This window comes from Phyllobates terribilis, unplaced genomic scaffold (genome assembly GCF_046119375.1).
Source record: "Phyllobates terribilis strain yellow unplaced genomic scaffold, ASM4611937v1 Scaffold_1__5_contigs__length_1240528914, whole genome shotgun sequence".
NCBI lineage: Eukaryota > Metazoa > Chordata > Amphibia > Anura > Dendrobatidae > Phyllobates > Phyllobates terribilis.
In genome coordinates this window covers 99,343,349-99,355,896 of record NW_027362761.1, presented here as the reverse complement: position 1 = coordinate 99,355,896, position 12,548 = coordinate 99,343,349, and the positions used below count along the sequence as shown (strand labels likewise).

The 12,548-nt window shown below is 44.8% G+C and overlaps 2 protein-coding genes across 6 annotated transcripts in view; one reads left to right on the top strand and one right to left on the bottom strand.

The window, feature by feature from the left end:
- The window catches only part of CCDC171 (coiled-coil domain containing 171), a 166,727-nt gene extending 165,789 nt beyond the window's left edge, over positions 1 to 938 (bottom strand). The window contains exon 1 of one of the 4 annotated variants that reach the window (XM_073665129.1): positions 747 to 938. The gene's annotated coding sequence lies outside the window, so the exon portion shown is untranslated. The remainder of the gene's footprint in view (positions 1 to 746) is intronic. The other 3 variants (XM_073665076.1, XM_073665004.1, XM_073665137.1) reach the window with 3 other exon arrangements.
- A 349-nt stretch (positions 939 to 1,287) lies between these two features.
- Positions 1,288 to 12,548, top strand: part of ACO1 (aconitase 1) — a 62,961-nt gene continuing 51,700 nt past the window's right edge. Inside the window, exon 1 of one of the 2 annotated variants that reach the window (XM_073665175.1) lies at positions 1,288 to 1,449. The gene's annotated coding sequence lies outside the window, so the exon portion shown is untranslated. The remainder of the gene's footprint in view (positions 1,450 to 12,548) is intronic. The other variant, XM_073665152.1, reaches the window with a different exon arrangement.

The following is a 12,548-nucleotide window of genomic DNA, read 5'->3' as shown; positions in this document are numbered from 1 at the left end:
TATACGCGCCCAGAGACAATGGAGAAATTAAGTTCTCTGTGATAAGTTCTGTTCGTGCAAGAGAATCGGATCACACTAAGATGACACTCGGATCAGACTGACAGATTGTGATGGGAGGGACATTAGGATAATCGCCCCGATTCTCTCATGAGAATATACGCCAGTGTGAACGAGCCCTTAGCCAGTGTTCAGACATCCGTATATCACGACATGAGTACGGACCGCTATGCACCGATCAGCTATGGGGTCTCATGATCTGGAAATCGGCAGTCTCCTCTATGGCTATGAACTGTCAAGTCCGGGCCAGGAGTCTCACGGCTGCTCGGTCCGTACTCAGATCACCATCTACGGATGTCTGATTGCGCCTTACGTGGTGAAACACCAGCCCTATGTATACATGTTGGGGTGACCTGAAGCAGTTCCACCATACACAGAACTTCACCCACATGGAGTCCGTTGCTATGGTGACCACAGCTTGTGTGGAAGGGTCTCTGATGGGCGGTGGGCACAGGCTGTACTGCTGATCCCCAATCCGCATGGGCTCAGCACCCATCACTGTAGGTCAGCTAGTGCCACAATCTGGGGGCCTTTGTGTTGGGGTATAACATAGTCCTACTCTAGGCGTGATGGCTAGAGAAGCAGCAGTTCCGTCGCTCCAAGAAACCTGCAGCAGCTAATGGAAGCAGAACTACAAGTCTCAGCCGGGCGTTGGACGGCGCCATGGCAGCACGGCTGGGACTCCCTACCTGCTCCTCCGATCGCAGCCGGCGGCTGTTGTTGTTGTTATCGTTGATGACGTTCACCGGTTTCTATGTCCCGCTGCAGCGCCCGCCGGAACCATCGCTGGCCTCTGATTGGTGGAAGCTGTGCTCTCTCGTGGAGCGGGCGATGTGATTGGTGGAGAGGAGCAGCCGGATTTCACTCTCCGGAGGGACAGTCAGTTACTATGGACAACAAGGAGGACGCTACGGAAACCGCTAGGGGTAAAAAAAGATGGCGGCAAACATGAATTCGCGTGCTAATTCGAAGCTATATAATTCTGTAGCAGTAACACGATTATATACACTGACTAAACATAATTACCTCATAAATAACAGGCTAGTCAGATGCGGGAAAAGTCAGTTGCAGTAACACTGATAACCACTGGGTGCCGCTCATAGCGGTAGATAGTACCCACGTGACATTAGACACAGGCGACTACATAAGCCACATGTCATATCTGTCAAGCACCCCGCAGCTTCCGCCAATCGGGGCAAAGGGGGCGTGGTCTATCATAGGACCCTCCAGTAACGGGGAAGAGGCGTGAACTTTCAACAAGCAAAACTTTATTGCAGACTTTTCGTGCTAGCGCTTCTTCTGTGGGCTCTTGACGTACCTGTGCTTCTGAGAGGGCGCTGGTCAGGTGCTGGTGTGTGACCCACTTCTAGGAGGAGCAGTCACCAGCGGCAGGTGAGGGGCTGGGTGGTCTCACGATCTGTGCCTGGCGTCATGTGACCGTCACTTCCCATGGAGCTTACTATAAAATGGAGGTGATGTGCTGCTCCTGCCTGGGGCTCCACATGGTGCTGGTAGAATGCCTGCTGTGCCTGAGCAGCACTATGGAGGCCTCTGCCTGGGGCTACACATAGGGCTGGTAGAATGCCTGCCTGCTGTGCCTGAGCACCACTATGGAGGCCTCCGCCTGGGGCTACACACAGTGCTGGTAGAATGCCTGCCTGCTGTGCCTGAGCAGCACTATGGAGGCCTCTGCCTGGGGCTACACACAGTGCTGGTAGAATGCCTGCCTGCTGTGCCTGAGCACCACTATGGAGGCCTCTGCCTGGGGCTACACACAGTGCTGGTAGAATGCCTGCCTGCTGTGCCTGAGCACCACTATGGAGGCCTCTGCCTGGGGCTACACATAGGGCTGGTAGAATGCCTGCCTGCTGTGCCTGAGCACCACTATGGAGGCCTCCGCCTGGGGCTACACATAGGGCTGGTAGAATGCCTGCCTGCTGTGCCTGAGCACCACTATGGAGGCCTCTGCCTGGGGCTACACACAGTGCTGGTAGAATGCCTGCCTGCTGTGCCTGAGCACCACTATGGAGGCCTCTGCCTGGGGCTACACATAGGGCTGGTAGAATGCCTGCCTGCTGTGCCTGAGCACCACTATGGAGGCCTCTGCCTGGGGCTACACATAGGGCTGGTAGAATGCCTGCCTGCTGTGCCTGAGCACCACTATGGAGGCCTCGTTACTGCCATGCATCTAGTTGTATCAGGGAGACGGCAGCATAACTGGCCTTTCCATCAGAGGGGAAGCAATGTGATTATTCTGATGGGTAGAAGGGAGCTGTGAGGGTGCTGTCCACAAGCAAGATGCCCCTAACCTACTATACACTTGGAATCAAAGCTATTCAGCTGCACACATCTGATTTATTAATAACCTCTCTGCGGTCTGCTATACAACCAGAGCAATCTATAGCTCTCAACACAGTGACTGTAACAAGTGGCGCCTGCACATAGTACAGCTACTAATGAGGGCCCCAAATTATGACAAGCGGCTTTAGTACTTAATAGAGCACCTCTGGCTGTTATGACCTGCTGCAAACGTGATGCATAACTAGATTCTAGCCCTTCCTGATGGACAATGGCCCCAGCTAAACTTGGGGTTGTGTGCTGCACCACCGCCTTCTTCAAATCCCACCAAAGGTTTTCTATAGGGTTTAAGTCAGGAGACTCCTGAATCTGCTAGGACTTCTGAGATCAAGCCTTGCTGGATTTGGAAACCTACTTTATTAGATCTGCATTAAAAGAAACCAGTACTCCCCGGGCTAAGTAGTCTGCCCTATTGGATCAAACACTCCAACTCTAAAGGAATCAGTGGAGTATAAGGGTATGATGGTAGCAATAAAGGGCCCTATTGTATCCCTAAAAAAATATTTCTACTTGTTTGTGGAGGTTGGTGCCCTGCTCAAGATGGACTAGCCATTGTTATCCCTAGTGGGCCCTTATGTCCCTAGTAGTGTTGAGCGAGTATGTTCTATTAACCCTTTCGCCGAGCTCCGAGTATTTACAGCTGCTCGGTGATGAGGTTAAATCGCTCCCGTGTGCATGATTTGCAACTGTTTGACAGTTTTAATACATGTGAGGAATGTCCATTTCTTACACATTCCTCACATGTAATAAAGCTGTCAAACAGTTGCAAATCATGCACACGGGAGTGATTTAACCTTATCACCGAGCAGCTATAAATACTCTGAGCTCGGACAGAACATACTCGCTCTACTCTAGTACTTAAAGAAGTTTTCCACTACTTTTACTTTGATGCCCCATCTGTAGGATAGGGCATCAATGTCTGATCAGCTGGGGTCCCACTCCCGACACCCCCACCGATAAGCTGTAATCGCTGACAGCGGCCGCCGGCCGGAAGTGCTTACTTGCAGAGCTTGGCTGTCTAGTTGTAGTGGCCGCCGCAGGGTACTACACATCCATCTCCCATTGAATTGAATAGGAGGCAGATGTGTAGTACCCTGCAGCGGCCACTACATCTAAACAGCCTAGCTCCACAATTAAGTACTTCCGCCCACCGATAACAGCTGATCAGCTGGGGGTGCAGGACCCTGGCCGATCAGACATGGATGCCCTATCCTATGGATGGGGCATCAATGTAAAAGTAGTGGACAACTTCTTTAAAAAAAAAAAAAAAAAAATAGAAAAAGGTCATCTAAAGGTAAATTATATAATATTAAAAAAAAAGGTTTACTAACAGTAGACATTAAATTAATGACAAAACCTAAGATAAAACAAAATAAGCAAATACAGTGCAGTAAATAAATAGCAATAGTGCATGAAAATAATAGAGTACTTGGTTAACATAATTTTGAAAAAAAAAAAAAACGTATAGGCCATCAGACCACGTCACGGTGACCCTATTTGGGACTGTCCTAACCTCTAGTATTAAAAGCTTACTATTTGTCAAGTGATGTAATGTGAATAAGGAAAGAGGTCCCGACTAATGGACACCCAGCCATGGGAAGCTACATAAACGTAATGTCCAGCTCAAAGAAAAGGAAGGTGATGCACGGAGCGCACAATCCAATATTTAGACCTCAGATGCACTTTTTTCTTAGATCACATACCCTACGTATTTGATATTATTGTTAGAAAAGCACCATACAAGTGTGTGGTTTCTTTTCTTTTTCCAACAAGGGGTCCTCTGTTAAAGAGTTTGTGTCAGGACTTATTTATAGGGGTTGTCCACTACTCGGATAACCCCTTTTCTTCAATACTATATTCCCCCTTGTAAAATGAAAATGACATATACTCCTCTCCCGTGCTGACGCTGAGAGAGTTGTGAGCTCTGCAAACCATTAGGGGTGGCTGATTGTCTACAGGGCTCACATGGTATAAAATGTCACGTGATCCTTGGGAGGCACGGTGTTGGTACAGGAGGTTAGTAGGGTGTTCTTATTTTACAAGGGGGAATAGATTATTTAAGAAATACGTACAAACTTTAATGTCCTGTCTCTGTGATAGGACATCCGTGTCAGATTGGTGGTCTGACACCCTCCACTCCCACCAATTAGATGGCAGCAGGATTTGTGGGTGCTGGACATATACAGTGTATGAAGCCAGCACACTTCAGCTGTGTATACTTTGGCCGACTTCTGGTACTGCAGTTCAGGCCCTATAAAAGCATATGAGAACTGAGCTGTAGTACCCCAGAACAACCCAAACCTTGATATACCTGCAGCTGTCGTGCTCGGGTCAGGAGAGCTGCTGGCCAGTCCGTGCACTACATTCCGATCTCTCTGATTTATACCACTGCCTGACTGCGCCCTTAGGATAGATCATCAATATCAGTCTTGGACAAATCCTTTAAATTCTTTCTTCATTTGTATATTGTGAAAAGGTCATTCTAGCCTTATCTAAAGAGTGCTGACCGATAAAAAGAATTGGGAAGCCTAGTGCCTCCGATCTCCTCCCAGGAGGGGTAATGGTCAGGCTTACATGCTGAAGGTCTATACTAAGAATATATCTAGACTGAGCCCTCGCGGGCAGCGTCCTCTCTCCTCCTGTACCAGTCACTGACTTGTTTTTGTTCAAATTATTGTACTTGTTTTCTATGTATACCCCTTTTCCCATGTAAAGCGCCATGGAATTAATGGCGCTATAATAATAAATCTCCAACTAACATAGCTTTACAGTTACAAACATTAGAAAACCTAAACGAAAACGTGTGAGAGCAATAGGGGTTTATTCAGATGACGTAGCGAAAGTGCATTGTGCTGCGTGGAGGGCTATGGGGGGGTGGCGCATTGTGTTTTATACAGTATAGTGAGGTGTGGGGCCATTATACTGTATGTAGGCACATTATACTGCATGGAGGGCTGTGTTGGGGTCACCATACTTTATGGGGCAGCAAAAGGGGAATCTAGGGCTTCAGTAGGAGGCAAATTACTTTGTAAAGGCTACAAAGTTGTGAGATCTGCTCTTGTGTGACCCCCGCCAAATATATATAGATTTTTTTTGTTAGAGGGGAGAGCCGGTGGCTCAGTGGTTACCACTGTTGCTTTGCAGCACTGGAGTCCTGGGTTCAAATCCCACCAAGGGGGACAGTGATGATGATGTCTGTAAATTGTATGAATTGTAAAGCGCTGCAGAATGTTAGCGCTATATAAACAAAAAGATTATTATTATAATAATTTAGAACTTCTGCTTTGGGCCCCCATGATTCCTATGTACGCCCTTGCCAAACAGCCATAATAAAATAATGGAGCAAATGAGGCGATTATCAGAATTCGCCTCTGTGTTGCCTACTTGTGCCCAGTAATGTATATCTGCGGCCAGGTCGCAGTATACACCTCATAAACTTTAAGCTGTTGTGCATATCTCATAAACTTTGGACCTTTCCACCAGTGGCAATCACAGAGTTGGTCATTTAACATTTCACAGCACCTAATTCTGTTTGCTAACCTCTTAAATTGCTGCATAATCGTTTTTTACTCGTGTTGGAGACGCATGATGGAGTTTTGATGAGTCAGCCTGATACAATATTATTGAATGCTGTAGTTCCAGTTAGGGGAACATTTTTCAGAGTATATGGTTTCTCCACTTTGGACAGCAGCTGTCTACTTGATAGGGCCCCTGTTGATTATCTCATCTCAGAAGACTAGTAGCCATAGCTGTTCTTGCTGTACAATCACAGATTTTCCCCACTGCTCCCTTTGTCTTCTTGAGTGTGTGGGGTGTTAACGTTATTAAACATTGTCCGCGGGAACCCACAACGCTGGTTCTCCTGGCATGGTTTCATACAAGCATGAGTCTCCCAACCCGCAGCCTCAGACATACATGAGTCAATAAGTTCAGGCCTGGGGATGCACAATCAGTCTGAGCATTGTGGTCTGTGTATATACTGTGAAATATGCCCATTTTAACCTGGTTTTAAGGTGTTTTTATACAGAAGTTCCTAGAGATGGGGGGACATCACAAAACAGACTGCATTTTGATTAAAAAAAATCTGATTAAATGGGTTCTCCAAGAATGTAGAAAAATTGCCCTTGTCACTTAATTCATACATAGACCATCCTAATCACTAGTTAGGACAGGCTGCAGTCTGAAGAAACAGCTCCCGAGACCTGTCTCATCTGACAGAGGAGTATTGTAAGCTCAAGTACTAGAGCTGCTGAAACTGTGTGTGACAGGAGAAGAAATAAATCTACTTGGCTGAAAGAGTACAAGGCCACATGCTTACGTTCAGTATTTGAGTTTTTTACCTCCGTATTTATAACCAAAACCAGGAGTGGGTGATAAATCCAGAAGTGGTGACGTGTTTCTATTATACGTCTCCTCTGACTGTTCCACTCCTGGTTTTTGCTTACTACTACGGAATAAAAAATCTCACCCAATACTCAGTGTGCACATGGCCCAAAGGTGTGGGGGTTTTTTGTTTGTTTTTCTTCCCAGACTTAGTCCTTTTTGCTCAGTCAGCTGAAGAGCAGATTTATTTCTTCTCCAGTCACAGCCCATCTCCAGCACCTCACAGGTAGGTGTGCTCATGTAACGGCTCCTCTGGCGGTTGACATACCGCAATAGAGAGCTGTGATTCTTCAGACTGCAGCCCGTCGTGCAAAGTCACTGGGCTGACATTTGAATTGAGTGACTGGGGCCATTTTATTACATTTTTGGAAAACCTCCTTTAAATCACTTGTATAAAAACTTGACAAAAAAATGCAATGAATGATTTTCGTTACATAATTCCCTAGTCACTAGCTTCGGACTGCTTCATTTTTTTTTTTTTTACTTTAAACCTCTTCCAGATATCCATATTTTTTTTTTGTTTTCTCTTTCCTGTACGTGGAAAACAAGATAATTTTCATCAGTACACTGGACCTGATATTGATTTAATTTTTGGTCTGTCAATTTCACAATCAGTGTGGGATCCATTTTTCTTGCACGCGCAAAAAAAAAAAAAAAAATCCAAGCTTGTCCCACCCATTGGCAAAGTAAAAGATGGAGGGCACTTATGTATGGACTGTGTGTCATCTTTATTGTTTTTTATTTTTAAATATTGCTGTGAAAAGATAGGTCTGAATGGTCTCTTAAGGAAACAGGCTGTTTCTTTACACAGTACCTGCTGAGGCTAGAGCCAAGGTTTATGTGCTGGATTCGCACAGAATTTTTTTAAAAGGTCTCAAGCAGATCAGCTCCAGAATCCTCAAATTCTCCAGATATGCTTTGAAAGCTTTTCCTTTTCATTTCAGTGTAAAATCAACGTTTGCTGTTCAGGGTAGGAGGTTTTACGCTGTTTTCTTCCAGTGACATGTCACTTCTTTGAAACCGGTTCCTTCTTGGAATTTGCTTCAAACTTGACAATGTCAAGTCAAAAAGCTGCAAAAAAAAAACAAACAAAAAAAGTAAAGAGCTACGTCTTAAAAATCACTTCCTGAAGCGGATTCTGCTTTAAAATCTTTTTGTTCTACCTCAAACTGTGTGAGCATACCCAATAGAGATTCTTTCTTTCTGAAATATGTAATGTACAAAGAAACCACATTTAAATAAAATTGCGTTAAGGCCACTTATAAGGGGCACTCAGTCCCGGTTATCTTCCACAATGCTGCCGACAATCGTGCTGGCTAGCAAGTCTTGTTCTCAAATACTTGTGCCTATATTTTATTAACAAGCAGAAGTATTGCAGTCTGCAAGTCTGCCACACACAATGTTAGGAGTCCTGCATCCTAGCAGATTGACTGGCATTAGTAGAATAGAGCCAGGGACCTTCTGAGGATGTGCTGGGATGTCGCTACTGTCATTCAGCTGCTAATCAGTCTATTAGGACACTGCATAGAGAACAGGGGTGATCAGAACAGGCACCCAACGCTGCCACCAATTTGTCAGGGAACGGAACTCCGCTGCCTCCAATCATCAGAACAATTACACTATTTACTGACGAGCGACGGATGAGGCCGCGCAGCTTCCACTGCTAGGCCGGTTATTGGGGGAACTCACAGTGAGCGTATGGCATATACACCTCCGATTCCAATGCATGTGCAGTGCATTGTGAAAGTATTTGGCCCCCTTGAACTTTTCTACTTTTTGCCACATTTCTGGCTTCAAACATAAAGATATAAAATTCTACATTTTTTGGGAAGAATCAACAACAAGTGGGACACAATCGTGAAGTGGAACGAAATTTATTGGATATTTTAAACTTTTTTAAAAAGTTAAAAACTGAAAAGTGGGGAGTGCAATATTATTCGGCCCCCTTGAGTTAATACTTTGTAGCACCACCTTTTGCTGCGATTACAGCTGCAAGTCGCTTGGGGTATATGTCTATCAGTTTTGCACATCGAGAGGCTGAAATTCTTGCCCATTCTTCCTTGCAAAACAGCTCGAGCTCATTGAGGTTGGATGGAGAGCGTTTGTGAACAGCAGTTTTCAACTCTTTCCACAGATTCTCGATTGGATTCGGGTCTGGACTTTGATTTGGCCATTCTAACACCTGGATACGTTAATTTTTGAACCATTCCATTGCAGATTTTGCTTTGTTTGGGATCATTGTCTTGTTGGAAGATAAATCTCCATCCCAGTCTCAGGTCTTTTGCAGACTCCAACAGGTTTTCTTCCAGAATGGTCCTGTATTTGACTCCGTCCATCTTCCCATCAATTTTAACCATGTTCCCTGTCCCTGCTGAATAAAAGCAGGCCCAAACCATGATGCTGCCACCACCATGTTTGATAGTGGGTATGGTGTTTTGAGGGTGATGAGCTGTGTTGCTTTTACGCTAAACATATCGTTTTGCATTGTGGCCAAAAAGCGGTTTCATCTGACCAGAGCACCTTATTCCACATGTTTGGTGTGGCTTGTGGCAAACTTCAAACGAGACTTTTTATGGATATCTTTGAGAAATGGCTTTCTTCTTGCCACTCTTCCATAAAGGCCAGATTTGTGCAGTATACGACTGATTGTTGTCCTATGGACAGACTCTCCCACCTCAGCTGTAGATCTCTGCAGTTCATCCAGAGTGATTATGGGCCTTTTGGCTGCATCTCTGATCAGTCTTCTCCTTGCTCGAGATGAGAGTTTAGAGGGACGGCCGGGTCTTGGTAGATTTGCAGTGGTCTGATACTCCTTCCATTTCAATATGATCGCTTGCACAGTGCTCCTTGAGATGTTTAAAACTTGGGAAATCTTTTTGTATCCAAATCCGGCTTTAAACTTTGCCGCAACAGTATCTCGGACCTTCCTGGTGTGTTCCTTGGTCTTCATGATGCTCTCTGCACTTGAAGCAGAACCCTGAGACTATCACAGAGCAGGTGCATTTATACAGAGACTTGATTACACACAGGTGGATTCTATTTATCATTACCAGTCATTTAGGATAACATTGGATCATTTAGAGATCCTCACTGAACTTCTGGAGTGAGTTTGCTGCACTGAAAGTAAAGGGGCCGAATAATATTGCACGCCCCACTTTTCAGTTTTTAATTTGGTAAAAAAGTTTAAAATATCTAATAATAAATTTCATTCCACTTCACAATTGTGTCCCACTTGTTGATTCTTTCCAAAAAAATTTGAATTTTATATCTTTGTTTTGAAGCCAGAAATGTGTCAAAAGATAAAGTTCAAGGGGGCCAAAAACTTTCACAATGCACTGTATATATATCTATCTATCCCGGTAAGGTCACTTCCAACTCCACAGTAACAAAAAGAACTACTAGCTGCTACCACCAATCGTTTATACAGGCCGACTGGACAACCGTACAGGCAGCGTATGGCTTCGTGTGTGCGGTTTACAGAGCAAGAGGTACAGCGCTATTAAATTTTATATATTTAATCTGGAGAGGTAAACAGTGTTTCATATATAATATATATATCTCTATCAATCTCAATACAGTATAAACAATTACATAGAATAAAAAGTAATAATGAAAGATAAGTACTAAACCTGATTTTGCAGGAATGTCTCTTATGTTTATGGAGGTAAGCACTCAGATTAGGAAAATGGTACACTCTCATGGCGGTCTCTTTTCCAGAACAATCAATGACAGAAGCCCAAACTATCATTTTTATTAGATCATGGTTACGCCCACATACCTCTTTTTCTGAGCTCGTATAGGGGCTTGTTGTGGGATGTGCTATGTCTTTTAGCAGATTGAGATCCCCAATTTACAGGATATATTCGCCCCTGGAGGTCCCAGGCAGTAGATATTGTCGTTGGGTAAAATTTTCATAAGAAACATTTCTCAGAGATCAAACATGGCATGGATAGCACCATCCATTGGCACGATATTAAGTTGGAGGGTTTAGAATGGCCTTACGGGGATGTGAGTGAATACGTTACATTTTCAGCGTCGTAGCGAACAGAGAAACATATCTCCCATAAATATTGGATTGATGCAAACCCCAATATTCACTGGCTCCTAAAAGTCTGCGACTTGTGCTTTGATCAGAGGACATTCATGCCTTGGAAGTGTACATCTCCACCTTTGAATAAACGAATCCCATGCTTAGTGTCGCTGAGCAAATCTCCTGTTATAATTACCTGGACACTCAGTGAGTATGTGTTTTTTATTTTATTCTTAAAGGGGTTGTCCGGTACTTTTTTTTTTTTAAGTTGCCCAATGTATTCAGCATGTGGGCATAAGTATCTCTGTAAATACCTTGTGTTGTTGATAGCGCCGCTCACAGACATTATCACTGGCCGCTCACAGGCATCACGTGACCCCCCGGCTGCTGCCGGCGCTGACGTCACAACAAGTCCAGGCTGCAGCCGACGGTTCCTCTTCCGCGTTCCACCAGTGGCTGCTGGGTTGTAAGCGGGATTAGTCTCCTGAGTCACACCTGGCATCCACCGCACACTCTCACTCTCCCCATTCATTGGGAAAGCACGCGGTGTATGCTGGGTGTGATGCGGGGAATAACCCCGCCCACAACCCAGCAGCCACCCCGGGGACCCCAGCGCTGAGTCGCGCCTTAATTGTGACATCAGCGCGGGATCACGTGATGCCTGTTAGCGGCCACCAATAGTGCCGCTCACGGGCATTATCAGAAACACAAGGTATTTACAAATATACTTATGCCCATATGCTGAATACAGTGGGCAATTTAAAAAAGTACCGGGCAGCTTCTTTAATTTTACACTCTATGTAGACAGCAGAAGTTGAATACAACTTTCAACATTGTCCCTTGCTCGGGCTGACTGCAGAGTAAGCAGGGGACAATGATGTGAGCTGCCTCCAGCACCAAGCATTTGGGAACAGCGCTAACTGTACCGCTGATTCCCAGGCGCTGGTACATGTGATATTGATTCGGCACACATATGGTACACACGGAATGATCTCTAGTACTGTTTTTTTCCAGTGCCGGAAATATCAGGACTTGTTAAAGAGGCCTAATGGAGGATGCAGTGGACTTAATATACAGGGATGGGTGGAAATTCTGATATATGTGAACACATGGTGGGATGTTAATATACTGGATGATATGATGGTGAGTGGATATTGCAATAATGAGAGAGAATTACTTATGCATTCCTAGTTTGTAGCAAAATTACTTACAACTGATAGGCTGGAGCGCTGATCGCTGAGAGACACAGCACACATAGCAGAAGAGCGGCATGAAACCAAGAGCTACATATGCTTCTTTTATTTTACTCGCCAGTGGACAACCCCTTTAAATGTGTTATGATGTCATTATTGCCATATCTACAGGGCAGGTTTGACGTGGTAGAAAATGTCAGCTCTACATCCCATATGCAGTTGTGGCGTAGTAAATTGTAGAGGATCATCTAGGTAGGACCTGTCTCATAACTTGGACTTAAAGGGGTATTCCCATCTCCAAAATACCTGCAATTAGAAATGTAGTATAGTTTTTCTGATTTGCTATATCTTTCCTCATGTGCAGGCATTGCAGGACCTTAGGTATCCATGGTTACGACCACTAGCAACTAGCTAACTGTCACTATAGTGGTCGCAACCATGGATTCCTAAGATCCTGCACATGAGGAAAGAGACATAGAAATGTAGTATAGTTTTTCTGATTCGGTAATTGGAGGTATTTGCTAATA